This window comes from Lacerta agilis, chromosome 7 (assembly GCF_009819535.1).
Source record: "Lacerta agilis isolate rLacAgi1 chromosome 7, rLacAgi1.pri, whole genome shotgun sequence".
In the NCBI taxonomy this organism is placed as follows: Eukaryota; Metazoa; Chordata; class Lepidosauria; order Squamata; family Lacertidae; genus Lacerta; species Lacerta agilis.
The window spans coordinates 58,130,621-58,146,988 of NC_046318.1; positions in this window are offsets into that span (position 1 = coordinate 58,130,621).

Genomic DNA, 16,368 nt, shown 5'->3' on the forward strand with positions numbered 1-16,368 from the left:
CTTGCTTCTGTACCTATACTCCCTAATACAAATAAGGCTGCGTTCTGGACATAACCCTGTTAATAGCATGCACTTATGAATAAATGGCTTATTAATTCTATTTTGTAACCTGCACTTCAGTGCAGGGGAGCCCAATTGTCCAAAGCAGATACATACCCTGAGTAAAATGTAAACCTGTGTAGGAGATCCTCATTGGCTCTCAAATTCGGTGCCACCCTTGTTGTTTAGTCATTTAGTCATGTCCGACTCTTTGTGACTCCATGAACCAGAGCACACTAGGCACTCCTGTCTTCCACTGCCTCCCACAGTTTGGTCAAACTCATGTTAGTAGCTTCAAGAACACTGTCCAACCATCTTGTCCTCTGTCGTCCCCTTCTCCTTGTGCCCTCCATCTTTCCGAAATCAGGGTCAGCAAACTTTTTCAGCAGGGGGCCAGTCCACTGTCCCTCAAACCTTGTGGGGGGCCAGACTATATTTGGGGGGGGGGAATATGAACAATTTCCTATGCCCCACAAATAACCCAGAGATGCTTTTTAAATAAAAGGAAACATTCTACTCATGTAAAAACACGCCGATTCCTGGACCGTCCGCGGGCTGGATTTAGAAGGCGATTGGGCTAGTATTTAGAAGTATATTAAGCACATCAATCTATTTTTTTGTGAAGAAACAGATATAATCATCTTTTCATCTAACACTAATTTTGGTGGTCTCATGCCTATGAGCTTGACGAGAACAGGAAAGGTCAGAGGGGTCTGCAAGATTCCCTTGCTGCTAACCTTCAAGGCTGTTCTTCTCAGTCCCATAAACCAAAATTTTATGCTCAGACTTTACCAACCTGCACCATCCCTTCTTTTCTAGCTTTACACTGCTAACTGAAAGTCCAGCTTTCCTCAAATTTCAGCCCCTTTTGGCTTTACCTTCCTTGTAAAAAAAGAAAGAAAAAGGCCCAAGTGAAACATCAAATCTTGAAAGCGCCTTAGCAGTTCATCAAAAAGAGCCTATGTGAACTTGCTTTACTGAATTCAGTGCTGGTTACTCTTAAGTTATTTGCTGCCACTTACTGGATAACTATATATCACTAAACAGCCTGGAACCTGGTTGCAATGAAGCTCACAGGTTTCTGAGAATATCAGAGCAATGTAAGTATGTTTTGCATATTATTTTCACAAACTGTTTTATTATTTTTTATGCATTTCCCACAAATATAGCCATTTTTGCGAGCACTGGTTGGAGAACAGCATCACAAAATCCAGGTAAATATGAATTTTGGAGGGTGGCTGTGTTTTGGTTCTAATATTGTTTTGGAAAGTGCAGATTTCATAAATTTGGATTTAGATGAGAACTGAATCAAAAATCCCCCCCCCCCCAATGCTTGCTCTGTACTAAATCCAACAGTTAGCAAAATGGAGCCTAGAGTCACCCAATAAGTTTCATAGCTGAGTGGGGATTTGTATCTGGATCTATCTGGTCTGAGGCTGCATGCAGACCATACATTTAACACCCCCCCCCCCAGAAAAGAGTCATGGGAACTTTGATTACCGGTAGTCACTCACTGAGTTACACATCTGAGCACCTCTAACAAACTACAGTTCCCAGTATTGTCCGGGGAGGAGGAGGAGGAGGAGGAGGAGGAGGAGGAGGAGGAGGAGGAGGAGTTTGGATTTGATATCCCGCTTTTCACTACCAGAAGGAGTCTCAAAGCGGCTAACATTCTCCTTTCCCTTCCTCCCCCACAACAAACACTCTGTGAGGTGAGTGGGGCTGAGAGACTTCAAAGAAGTGTGACTAGCCCAAGGTCACCCAGCAGCTGCATGTGGAGGAGTGGAGATACGAACCCGGTTCCGCAGATTACGAGTCTACCGCTCTTAACCACTACACCACACATGCTTCAAATGTAGGGTGTGGATGCTGCCTAAGTCCAATGCTCTAAACCACTATGCCACACTGGCCCCCAGTAGTTCTTGACTTGCATTAGATTTTACCAGTTGCTTCCCAGAGTCTATGTGGTGCTTTTAAGTTCTTTGTTTAGAAACGTGCATAGGTAAAGGTAAAGGGACCCCTGACCATTAGGTCCAGTCGTGTCCGACTCTGGGGTTGCGGCGCTCACCTCGCGTTACTGGCTGAGGGAGCCGGCTTACAGCTTCCGGGTCATGTGGCCAGCATGACTAAGCCGCTTCTGGCGAACCAGAGCAGTGCATACCCTTTCCCAAAGAATCATGGAATATTGTAGAGTTGGAAGGGACCCCGAGAGTCATCTATCCCAATCTCCTGCAATGTAGGCAGTGGCGTAGGAAGGGGGTGCGGTGGGTGTGGTTCGCCCCGGGTGTCATCACCGAGGGGGTGACAAAATGGCAAAAATACGTGTTTTTATAATAAGAAATTCCCATCATGAAAAAGGGGTTTTAAGTGTGTATGCTCCCAGTGTTAAGTAAATAAACCAGAAAATAACACTTGCAACTGTATCTTATTTTTCCTTCTTTTAATAATTTAAATGTGGAGGGTGGGGGTGACAAGAAATTTTCCTCACTGGGTACCACCTGACCTTGCTATGCCACTGAATGTAGGCACCTTTTGCCCAATGTGGGCTCGAACGCACAACCCTGAGATTAAGAACCTCCTGCCAGGGTTCTGGAAGAGATGAAATCCCAGGGAGCCCTGAGGAGAGAAGCAACCACATGCACATAGCCAAGAATGTTTTAGAGGCACATAGACCACCAAACGTATCTCACACTTTTGTTCGGAATCATTTGACAAGACTTGAGAAGAGAGAGAACACACGAAAAGAATCCTTCATGTACGGGAACTTGCAGAAAACCAGCAAGATGAAAGGAAGACATGCTGGGACTTTCTTGTTTTATCTACTCTTTGTATCACCATTATCACGTTATCTTTTTTAACAAAGTATATCCATTTTGTTATCTGAAGGCGTACTAAGATGGTAAAATAGCTTATTTCCTTCTGAACTCAATTCACGCTAGGAAATATGCCTTTGAAAAATCATGCCTTAGCAAGACAGGTGTTTAATCTAAAATGTGTTCCTTTGCTCTTGATTCTGTTCCTAATTGTATCATGAGATGCTGCTTAAATTTAAATTATGCCACCTGCTTGTTTTTGTTTTTTGAGGGTGGGGTTTTTTTCATAATGAAAGGGAAAGGAGAGCTAGCATGGTGTAACTAAGGGGTAGGGAAACTTATTTTAGCCTTTTCTTCTGGGTAACCTTCTGAGGACCACATCAGTAATGGATGTTAAATTTACCTTTGTACAGTAGGCTGGCGCACAATCTCACACACGGCCTCTCCATCTTCCAGGAGAGCAAAAGTCATTATCAGAAGTCAAGGACACATTCCAGCTCAGAGGAAATTTCAAGGCCGGTGAGCTTGGTGAGAGAGGGACAGGAGAAGGATTGTTGCCTGGGGAAAATCCCAAGAACCTGACACAGAGGCCTACAGGGCTTAAAGATTCACACACACACTGATTCTACAATTTTAAAAATGTTGAATGATACAAAGGGCCTGTTTCTACCTGCAACACTGCTTTAAGAAGTGTTGTGACACTTGTTTGGTTGGATGTTGCTGTTTTCTTAAATATTTAACTCAAGCTGAAATCCAGTCATAGGTGCCCATAGGAAATTTGTTTTCCATTTTGTTTTTACGTACACTGATCTGAACAAGCAAAATACACCAAAGTTATCAATTATCAGAAACTACTGCTGCCGCGTGTTTGGATCTTCCCAGACATTACCGGAATTTCAAAAGCAGAACTGATGTCCGGCTGGGGGAAATTTGCAAAGGCGGCACATTGTCCTGGATCTGGATTTTCCAGTCGAAAAATTTCATTTTTTAGCGTACTTGTAAAAAAAAGCCCCCGTTTTTCTCTATACAAACGGCTGATTCAGACACAACAGGAAACCCTGGTTTGCTACTACCTGAGCAAGCCAGACCAAGCTTTATCTTGTGTGCTTCCTGATCCCCTCGTCTAACAGGCACTAGAGAAAAAGATCAGGAGATTTTCAACAAACAAGAGTTCTTTGTTACAGCTGAACTGGGGGGAATCTGTGTTTTGCTTAAACTCTGGTTAGTAAATAAGCCAGGAGTTGAAACAAGATCCTTGGCTTGTTTGAATGAAGTTTAAACAAACTACAGCTCTCCAAGTGTGGAAGAGAAACTGTGGTTTGTTTAAAGCAGAAGCAAATGCATTCTTCTAATCTCCTCATCTCAGTGGTACTTCCGTTCAACAAAATGTTTAGGTGTGAAATAACAGCTGTGCAAGATGTCCTAAATCCAATATATTGGGCTTCTTACCTGTTTATAGCTCTTCCTGCATGTTCATTTGGATTTGATTGTATGCAATCCCTAGCCCTAAGCTATTGTCATTTATCAGTAGAAACACTCAGGCAGATGTCACATTTCATCCAGAGGAGAGACTGCATTTCTGTGAGCCCTGATAAGTGTTTACGTATCCATTTCAAATGGTTAAAATAAATGTGGACCATTCAAGAAGAAGGTAAGACTTGGAAGTGCAAGATAGCAATGCAATTATTTTTATCACACAGAAGTCTGACCCTTTGATGTCTATCAGTGCTAGAAGGTCAGGTGAAACATTGCAAAAGAGTTAACAATTGTGCAGCAGAGATCATAGCCTTTGGGTTTTGAATGCATTACCAAATGTATTACCAAAAACCTGTTCTGCTTCTTAGAATTTCAACGCAGACTCTGAGGTCATGGGGGTTTCTAAGGCACTTTTGGTGCTGGCCTTTAACTCTTAAGTGCCCAAGGAGTGAAAGATTACAATATTAAAAAGCTTTTCTACATTACTGTACTCAAGGCAGTTTACAACCCACAGAAATGACAAAACATTCCACGAAAATCACATTGGTATACTATGGTGAGGGGAGCCAACATGGTATCTTCCATATGTTGTTGGGCACCTCTGCCCATTGGACAATGTTGGTGATGGGAGGTAGAATCTAACTATCTTCAGAGGGCATTAGACTAGCCACAGAGGCACTTTGGGGGTAGCAAGGCTGGTGCAGCCACACTGGGTGCCACCCTGCAGGGAGCGCCAAAGCAATGCTGTAGGATGGAATGGGTAAAATCGATTAAGCGTTAGGCCTAATGAGCACAGCAGTTCATCCCTGGTAGGTCTTACCTCATGAATCAGTTACCAAGACTGAAAGCCCCCGACTCCTCACAGCCATCTAAGTCCCCTCATCTCCAGGGCTTTCCCCAAGCAATCAGAGACCAAGCCTGTGTGAAACCTGTCACAGCTCCACCCATTTCAGCCCTTTTCTGGTTCTGGGAAACAGTGGGGGGGGAGACACCCATGACTCTTCACCAGCCCGACCCATCACTGCCTCTTGGCCTCTCTCCTCCCACTCACCTGCTTCAGCTTCTGCCTCTGATTCTGGACTTCTCTCTGCCACAGACTCTCCCAGCTCAGTAAGCCCTGTTACTCCTTCAACTTCTGATACCTCCCCCCCCGTCTTCTCTTTCTTCTTCTCCTTCTGACCACTCATTGTTGTCCCACCACCACTCCCCAGACTCTGAGCCTTCTTCCCCTGGAGGCTTCTCAGCTGGTTCATCCCGTCATTCCTCCGGTGTCCAACCAGTCCATGACAATAGCATATTGTCTTTCAAGGCGATGGGAGAGTTGAGACTTTGCCAAGGTAACATCTACCGTGTGGTCCATTATCTAGGCTGCCAGTGGAGTGAAAACTTGGAGTGAAACCAGTTTCAAGGATGGTAAGGTAGAAAGAAACACACTCAGCACAATTTGAGGACAGACGCATGAGAGATAATCAGCCAAGATACTTATTAAAGTAAAAGCTGTCCTTGAAGAATATATTCATGAATGTTGTGGTCTAATAAAATCTAGATATTACATCATGATTTATTCACCTCTGCCCAGGAACCAATTTACATATTGATCATAAAATTTGATCTCTTTTAGTGTGATGGATTTTCAGTTCTCTCATTAATGTTTTGCCTTAAAATGCTAATGCTAAGCAGAGTTACCTATAAAGTCAAGCACCCTGATTCTGCAGAATAATAATGTTCCTTTATTTTCTGTGCTTCCTTACCATCACAATAGGTACCATTTCTTTTCCATATGCGTTTTCCTCAGAGGACTGGTCAATATTTTGCTCTGGTTATAAATAGTGCAAGTGTCAGGATTTCAGCTATCCTAAGCATATATGAAGCACTGTGACCCAGTGATTAATTCAGGAGCTTGATTCATGAACATCTCTAGGGTGCTGTTCAGATAATTTTTCTGTAGAGGAGCCCATGCACACATCACTTAAGACAATCACAAAAAAGGACCAAAAAACCCTCAGATTTGCATAAAATTTGCAGACACTAATACACATATATAGCTACAAACTAAGGGGGAAATTCTGTAATTTAGTGTACAGACATACCACCATTGTGGGAAAGACTGAGCAGGTTCTGGGTGCCTTGATTATTCTGCTTTCCATGTGCTCTGTTGATGGCCAACTCGTTTCTTTATCTTGGGACTGACTTGGACTGGACTGCCCTGCAAACAAAGGACAGTTCTCTATAAAGTAGGATGCATGGCCTCCCCAATTTTTGCTGTTTTGCTGATATAAATCTGTACTGCAGGTGTGCCTGGACACATATTTATGTGTACAATAAAACTCATTTGCTTATATTATTAATTTTCAAAGCTATGCTTTTATTTATTGATATAGAGACATGGACGTTGATACTAGCTGGTTTCCTACTGGTTTGACAGGGATTCAAGAAAGCTGGGAAGCGTTTTTCTTACCTCCAGAGGAATTACTCCTTTGTTATTTATGCAATGTAAGTTTTAGTCACAACAGAACCAGCATGCTGAGCATACCACCAGGCAGAGCTCAGCAGGAAGACACATGAATGTACACACCTGAATTATCTCTGCACTGAGGACAGCAAAATCATCATGGAAAACATTATCTATGACTGCAGAATGCCAGGGGCATTTTCTAGTATCTACCGGTAGCGAAGTTTTTTTAAAAATATATCTGCATACATAAAATGACTCATGAATAATCTGTGAAAATACTGTCCATTCTCCAAATTCTTGTGTGTGTGTGTGTGTGTGGTTGTGTATAGAAACATGTGTATGGGCTGTGTGTCCATACAGAAATGGCAATGGGGAGAGGGAATACTGAGACTGTTTATGGGAGGGAACCTTCCTTCTTCCAGGTTCATAACATTCATCACAATGAGGTTGGAGCTGAACAGTATCTTCCCATCCCCCATACCATCATAATCCAGTGTGACAAAAGTATCTTTGTTATACCTATATGTGCTCCTTTGCTATTGCCTACTGACCTGACATTTCTTAATCTGAGCTTGTTTTCCAGGTCACCGGTTTGCTTTCCCAGTCTTTTCTATCCTCTGCTGCAATAGGGTGAAGTCATCATCAATCATTATCGTTCTGTCTCCATCTTACCCTCTCAGATGCTGCTGGTGAGCCTCAGTAAAGCTTTCACAGCTGTTAATGAAAGCAAGACAGAGGTTTAGCACGAGCGATATCTGGTCTTTTAAAACAAACAAACAAACAAACAAACAAACAAACTAATGCTGACTTAAATTAGGAATAACTATATCTACAGAGGCACATCCACCAGAAGAGATGATACACCCAGACAACCTGGAAATAAGGCAATGCTTAAACATTTTGTAGAAGAAATTCCCCCAACGATATCAGAGAATGGGGGCTTCTAAGAATAGAGGAGTAAACAAACAAGCCAGAATCCCACCCCCACCCCCACCCCACCCAACAAAGCACAAAGGTGCCTTAAAGTGTTTGCAAATCTGTAGAAGGAGAATATTTTCTTCCAAGGCTTTCTCTGAAGCTGTAGATGGCTGAACTTCGCTTTTCAAGAAAAGTTTGTTAATTGCCTGCCAAGGAAAGGGGCAGCCTGACAATTCATGGGACACCAGAAATTGTTGGTTTATTCTTTGCATTTATGTGCCACCTTCTTCTCCAAGGAGCTCGGGGTGGTGCGCATGGTTCCCACCCCCCCATTTAATCCTCATAACAGCCCTGTGAGGTAGGCTAGACGTTGAGGCAGTTACTGGCCCAAAGTAACCAAGTGAGTTTCATAGCTGTGTGGAGCTTTGAACCCTGGTCCCCTAGGTCCAAGTTCAACACTCTAACCACTATATCACACTGGCTCTGAGGGCAGAAAGGGAGCAGGATGAGAGACAATAACTGCTTTTACTCGAGCTGAGGCTAAAGGGGTCTGAAGTGTGGCCCACCGCACACCCCTCTCTCATAATTAATTTCTCAACATTTCGGCTGACAGGAGTTCCTTCCAGAGTCACAATTTATCCATTGTAGGCAACCAGTCACTCCATCTGCCCCCCTCCTTGCAGACACATTGTTTTGGCTGGGCCAACAATTTCTCTGTATTGAGCTTCGCATGTACAACTACGTGGTGCAAGTGCCCAAGAAAGGAAGTTGGCTGGGACAGATATTTCTTTTCCACTCTGGAACATGCCACCAATTTATTTTATTTTATTACTTTATTTGTTTTGGCTCAATACAGAGTGCCAGAAAAAATAAGCTTTGTGTTGAGGAGCCAGGCATTCATCTGAATGCACGTTTTAACTTGCTCCTGACCTATTAGTCTTTCTCTCATAGTAGAGAACTGATAAGTTTTGCTGATTAAACCACATACACACAAATACACACACTTAAGAAAATGGATTCCTCACATTAACCTGCCCAGAATCCAAGGTCAACTTTTGAAGCCCTGGGTGCCCCCAGGCAGGTGATGAGCAGAGAATGGTGGGGGTTTTTTGGGTTGTGATGCGTGGCCTTTTCAAATGTTTTCTCCATGCTTTCTACCACCCCTATTCTCTTGCACGTCTTTTCAGAGTATCTTATTTACCCATGCCTTTTAAATTCCAGCTTATTGCTACAACCTGTGCTTTCCTGAGTTTACTGCTCTGCAGGTTTTCTTAGTTTGCTTGAGACTGTAGCCTTTGCATTATTGTTTGTTTGTTTCCTTCTCTGGAAATAGCAATAATGAAAAGAGGGATTTTTTTATTTTATTTTTAAAGGACTGTTTTAAGCGCAAGGAACAAAACAGTGGATTGCACATAGAATCAGTGGGACCTGCACCCTGTCGTGTGGAGTGTTTCTGCTGTCCTAAGAACACGCTTGCTAATCAGGCCAATAGTCCATCTGCTCCAGCATCCTCTTCTCAGAGTAGCTAAGCCCTGGGAAGCCTGTAAACAGGACCTGAGTGCAGCAGCACTTTGCCTACCTGCAGTTCCCAGCAGCTGTCCTGCAGAGGCACGATGGCTCTGACAGTGGAGATAGAATAGAACTGATAGCCTTACCATCCATGAATTTGTGTCGTCTTCTTTTTCTTTGGCAGTCACTCATAGCTGAGTAAGATTGTCTTCCATGACAGTGACTCCGTGACTGTGGAGGCCAACTCTGGATCCACACGTCCTTCCACAGTGGGGACATAGGTTTCCAGGCAGGAGTTGATCATAGTGAGGGCTTGCCAAGCATGCCTTCCTCTTAGCACCTTTCTCCCTTTCGTCCTGAGTTCAAGCATCTTCCTGAGTTCAAGCCCATGACACCTTTGGTAAAGGCTGTTCTCCAACTGGAGCGCTCGCAGGCCAGTGTTTCCTGCTTGTCAGTGTTTATACTACATTTTTAATAGATTTGCCTTGAGAGAGTCTTTGCACCTCTTTTGTTGACCACTGGCATTACACTTTCCATTTTTAAGTTCGAAAAAGAGTAGTTGCCCTGGAAGACGATACTCAGGCATCCGCACAACATGACCAGTCAAACGAAGTTGATGTTGAGGAATGAGTGCTTCAACACTAGTGATATTTGCTTCTTCCAGTGCGCTGGCATTGGTTCACCTGTCATCCCAAGTGACGTGTAAAACTTTTCGGAGATACCGTTGATGGAAGGTTCAGGACAGATAAAAGGAATTCTCAAATTCTAGTGTTAGGAGAGAGGGTTGAAACATTTTTCTCAATGCACTTTATCCATGCCAGGCATAATTTTATAAACTTCTGCCATGCCACCTCTTACTTCTTCTCTAAACTAAAAAGCCTCCAAGCATAAAATCATAGAATGGTAGAGTTGGAAGGGACCCCAAGGGTCATCCAGTCCAACCACCACCTGCAATGCAGGAATCTCAACCAAAGCATTCATGACAGATGGCCATCCAACCTCTGCTTAAAAACCTCCAAGGAAAGAGAGACCACCGCCTTCCAAGGGAGTCCGTTCCACTGTTGAATAGCTTTTACTGCAACCTTTCTCATGGGGGGGGCGTGTCTCTATACCCCCTTGACCATTTTGGTCACCCTGTTCCAGGATATTCCATTCTCTTCTTCCTTCCCATCCCCAATGTCCCACCACCCCCTGGCCCAACAGCAAGCCAACATTCAGTGCCCACTGAGCAGCCTCAATCATATATGGCTTTGATGATGTACTTAGTCTGGCAGCAGGATGTGGTCTAAAGATATTTATTCTTTGGCAAATCATAGGCTTTTCCCAAGTTCCCTGATACCGTTTTGGTGACACTCAGATAACCAAAACAAACAAACAAACAAAAATTCCTTCCAATCTTAGAGACTAACTAAGTTTGTTCTTGGTGTGAGCTTTCGTGTGCATGCACACTTATTCACCCTTATATGTAAGGGTCTGGTGACTTCTGTTTCAGTGTATCTGAAGAAGTGTGCATGCACACGAAAGCTCATACCAAGAACAAACTTACAGTAGCTGGTCTCTAAGGTGCTACTGGAATGAGTTTTTATTTTTTATTTTGTTTTGACTATGGCAGACCAACACGACTACCTACCTGTAATCAGGTAACCAAGTTCATTTTTAACATATTTGGTGATCTAATGTGGGAAGTGAGATACCAGAGGAAATTGCATATTTAACTGATCCCCCCACCCCGCTTTTGTTACTTGATAAAGCACTGTTATGATCTTAGAAATGTAAATGAATTCCAATTAAGAACAGGAACATCTCCAGGGAAAGTTCATTGACAGGCAACTGTAGTGCCAGGGGAGGATATAAATGATGAAAAGAGACTCACAGTCTTCAGGAAGACTGACGCGTTAGAAAACAAAAATGAAGACAATGGCTGTGTTGTGCTCTTAAGCTGGATAGAGAAGACATTGACTCAACTTCACTTAGCAAAGTTATGGAACGCTTCTGTGGGATTTAAGTTCTTAAGTAAATACTAAGGTCAAGGAGTTGTTTATACCAAAGTTCAACTTGGATCCCTGAAACCAGTTTTCAGAGCACAGAGAACAAATGTAGTATTAATTAAAATAAGCCAATACTGTACCTTCCCCCCCCCTTTACTTATTTCAACTATTTATAACTGTGCCATGGGGGAATCCCTTGCAGATGACTGCAGTGCCTGAAGACACACCACCAAGTTGTGCATCCATAGCAGTGACCAGAGGAGAAATGACCGCTGGGAGGAGCACAGAGAGAAGAAACGTCATGGTTAATCTACAGCATAGCTGTCAACTTTTCCCTTTTCTTGCGAGGAATCCTATTCGGAATAAGGGAATTTCCCTTTTAAAAAAGGGGAATGTTGACAGCTATGATCTACAGCAGCACAACTGGATGCCTTCATCTGCCTCAACTGCAATGAAACATGTCTCTCCTGTATCAGTCTCTATAGCCCCAGCAAGCACTGCAACAGTCCAACAGCTTGACTTCACCCCTAAAGGCACACTCCTCCATTGTCTCCTAAGACAGACGGATGCTAGCACACATATAAACTGACCAACATGGTATTGTCTAAGTGGTGTGCATGTGCAGATTATTTTCCCCTCCTTGGTATGAAGGACCATCAACCAGCACAAAAGACACCTAAGGGAAGGGTTTTGGGAGAACAAAATGCGATTTCCCGGCCATCTTAAATCCCAGCACATCTCCGGTTAGAAATTGAGCACAGGCTGATGGGAAGTTGTTATATATAGGTGCCGTTTAAGCACACCTACCACCCACCAAATAGCCCAGGGAATGCCATCCATTCAAGGCTGGGCTGGTTGTGGACAATTCCCAGGGGTCCCTCTTTACTCCTCTTTACCTGGTAGAAGGTACAGGAAATCTGCACATATCCCCAGGCATGCCAAGTTGGGCCCAACATGGGGGGTGGGGGGCGCATCGTACATGCATGATGTCACACTTGCGATGCCATCCCCCCCAGTCTGGATAAGCCTGCTGGGACGTGCAGGTGTCCCTTTGAGGAGCTCTGGCGATCGTGGCAGGGAGCGGGGAGGGTGAAAATCGCACACCCACCAAAAGAGGAAGATATCAATTGGTTGGGAGAAACACCAAGATACGCAGAAGTACACTGCTATTTACTCCAACCACACACCCACCCACCCCCCAAAAAACCCCAGCTCAATGAGAAGTGAGCATGCTCAGTCGGCAAATGGTAAGTGTTGTGGATGGGCGAATGGAAAATTGTGGACAGTGAGAATGAATGATATAATATATGTGACTAATTATCTGCAGCCTCTCTTTATGCACTCTGTCCCAAGTACTTCCCCCATCTCATGTGACTGTGGGCAAGGCAGCTGCCGGTTGTCACATAACCTTAGAGGGTAGATGTATACAAAGGGAAGTAGGTGCAAATTTTGTCCCGTTGCATTAAAGACATGGGCCACTGTTGTTGGATTTTTTTTTTGTCCCAGTCCTTTCCACACTTACATGGAACTTAGACCTATTCCACTTAATTGGGCGGACTTCTGAGCAGAGAATGTGCCATGAAGCTAGTGTGAGTGCTAATATTGCTTGTGTTTTGGAATGTTGTGCTGCTTTCTCACCAAGTGTTTCGTCAGGAGTCAACTGGGAGAGTTCAAAGCTCTAAGAGGAGAAAATTATTATTATATTTATTATTTGCTGCATTTCTATTCTACCTCTTTCTTCAAGGAGTTTGTGGAGGTGTACATGGTTCCCCCTCCTCCTCATTTAATCCCTCCTCAATAACCCTGTGAGGTGGTATCTGAAGAAGTGTGCATGCACATGAAAGCTCATACCAAGAACAAACTTAGTTGGTCTCTATGGTGCTACTGGAAGGATTTATTTTTATTTTTATTTTACTATGGCAGACCAACACGGCTACCTACCTGTAACTGGACCTGTGAGGTGGGTTAGTCTGGGAGACCTTTATTGGCCCAAGGTTACTTGGGCAGCTCCATAGTCTCCCAGGGCCTAGTCTTGACACTCTTAACCATTACATCACACTGGCTCCCAAACTGTCCTTGTCTAACAGTCTTGTAAAAGGTTGAGGAGGGATGTCATGAAAGGGCAACAAATTGTTCATTATTCAATTTGGTGGTGTTTGTGTTTTAGCTGCTGGGTGATGGAGAGAGGGGAGCTTGTAGGATTTTCTCCTTCAAGTTGGCGGGCCTTGGATATTGTGCACCTTGATTTGTTGGTGGCACTATATCCTGCTCCACCTCAGGCGGCAAAATGCCTTGGGCCGGCCGGCGCTGAAACCAAGCTCTAGATCTCTGAAACAAAAGAGAATGAATCACATTCCAGGTTCTTAAATGGTCCTTTGTTGTTTAAGCCTCTTTTGATGTTGCTGCAGGAATAATCCATTATGCACCTAAGAAGTCTGAATATCTCCCTTTAAAAAAAAGACTGTGCAAAGAAATACTTTTTACAAATAGTCAGTCGTATTATCATTTGTCTCTAGGTGGGGCAGTAGAGTTAAACGGAAGCGAAAGAACATTCATTCTGAAAAAGAAAGTGAGCAGCAAATGTGTCAAAAATATATTGATATTGTTTCTCTGTTTGTGTGTGCATGGAGAGGAGAGCATGAGAAATATATATTTGTTTTTTCCTTTAGTTTTCAAACATTTTTGTTACTGATAAAATTGTATTTACTTTCCCCCCCCCCACTAGCTAGCGTATGCGCTGGTGTTGCATGTGTAGTGTGAGATATGGTTGTCCCAGTGTCATGGAAAATTGTCCACATAGTTAATCACATTGCTTCTCTCCCCCACAGTGCCCGTAGCACTTGTTGACCTTTAAAAGCTTAAAAAAAAATATTTATTTAGAGACTGTGTGCCTCCCCATTATCCCATGCGATCATGCCTGTGGCCTGGCCGTTGAATGTGGTGTGCAATCTACTGCCAAGGCTGACTCTTCCTCTGCAGCAGTATCCACCACTTAGTGAACATTTTACTTTTTAAAACATTGCTTTCATTTTGACAGCTGAATACCCCTCCCTTCAGCACAGGTATGCACATGCCCCTTGCTTTCTCAAAACATAGGAAGCTGCCTTATATCTATTTGAACCCATGGTCTATCTAGCTCACAATTTTCTACACTGGCTGGCAGCAGCTCCCCAGGGTTTGAGAGAGAGAGAGAGAGAGAGAGAGAGAGAGAATGTCTTCCAGCCCATCTGGAGTTCCTGAGGGTTGAACGTGGGGACATGCTGCTCTACTACTGAGCATCATCCTTTGAACACAAGCAGGACTGTCCTCTTCCTAGCAACGAGATTGTCGCCTTGACAGCCCATATCTCTTATTCTTATACAGGAACAAAAAAATAATAATATTACTAGGGCTAGATCAGCACTAGAACAAGTACAGCACAAAGAAAGAAAAAATTACTTTTATTCAATGCAATATTGTACGTTTCTACTTAAAAGTTCAGGTTAACGTTGAGGTCAACAGGACTTACTCTTAGCTAAGTGGGTGTACGATTGCAGATGAAATCATCCAGAAAGGCTTTTGTCCTCTATTGTGTTCTGATCAGTTCCTCTACTTAATTTCATCTGGCCAGCCACCCCCTGACACAATAGGAGCCAATCTATTCTAGTATGCCATACACATTAAAAAGTGATATCCTAGATGTGTTTACTCAGAAGTAAGTCCCATTGGGTTCAGTTAGGTGTTTCTGGGTAGCAACCCCAATCTCTCATACACAGTCTGTCCATACAGTAGGTATACAGTGGAGAAATTGTGGCAAGCATGAAATAATTGAAAGTACAAATCTGGCAAAAAATAATAACATTAAAAATGAATTAACTAGGGAAATACAAGTTTTATTCACTCAAAGTTTGCGTTTTTCTTTCCAGTATGGTGCTCTTGTTGTAATGCCACTAGTTCGTCCATAAGTACAGTGATACCTCGGGTTACATATGCTTCAGGTTACATACGCTTCAGGTTACAGACTCCGCTAACCCAGAAATAACACTTCAGGTTAAGAACTTTGCTTCAGGGTAAGAACAGAAATCGTGCTCTGGCGGCGCAGTGGCAGCGGGAGGTCCCATTAGCTAAAGTGGTGCTTCAGGTTAAGAAAAGTTTCGGGTTAAGAACGGACCTCCAGAACGAATTAAGTACTTATCCAGAGGTACCACTGTATAGAGTCCCATACCCGTGAAAGCCAAACTCAAAGAGATTTACATCAAGAGTCCTCCAATACTGGCAATTAAAAATCTGGCAGCAGGCAACAAATGGTTAGTAAGATCTTTACCAGGTATTCCTTGGGCTTCTAAAGGAAAATAATATAATTGTGCTATTTGGGGGGTCTGATTGGACCAGGCATTTCATAATCTCACTTATGGGCTGGAAAATGTTTTCCCAAAAGGGAACAATCTTTAACTTATATTCAGAAAAGAAAATCTGCCCATCCCATTCTAATAGTATGCTAAAAGACATTCTGAAGTTTCTAGCAGATTTAGTAGCGGGGTTGGGGGGTTGGGGTGGGATCTATGCTTGCACACCAATGTAAACAGTCTTGTAATATGGACCCATTTATTCTGTTACCCTGACCAACTTTTATGCCTGATCCTTTTCATGAGAGAGAACATTATCTACAAGGAAGATGTCTAAGACAGCTTCCCAAATTCAGAATGTTAAAGAAGAAAATGAGGAAAAGAGGGGACTCATCCTTTCTGCAATGCAATCAAGCAGACAAACCACAGGTAATTGAATTAATGTCAAAGTTAAAAAGGGAGTGAGACAACATCCACCAACAGTAAGCCCTGCAAAACAAGGTACATATTAACATAACAACAAAACGGGGAAGCCTTTATCACCAATGCTTAGCAAAAAATAGCACAATCCTGATCCCATTAAATTCAAAGACTAATAGGATTAAATCTAATGTATCTGACACACTTCTGCACAACAATGGTCTTTTGAAGCATTTGATGATCTACATCCACAAACTTACATTAAACCCATCCCTCACAAGTGAATGAATCCAATGTTAATTCACTCTAGGGCATTTTCGGAAACAGAGGGTTTTGAAACCAAAGGGCTGCGGCAACCCCCATGCTGATAGCTACTACTGCTAGTCCATTTAGCTGTGGGGCAACAGAATCAGCACCATGTGGAA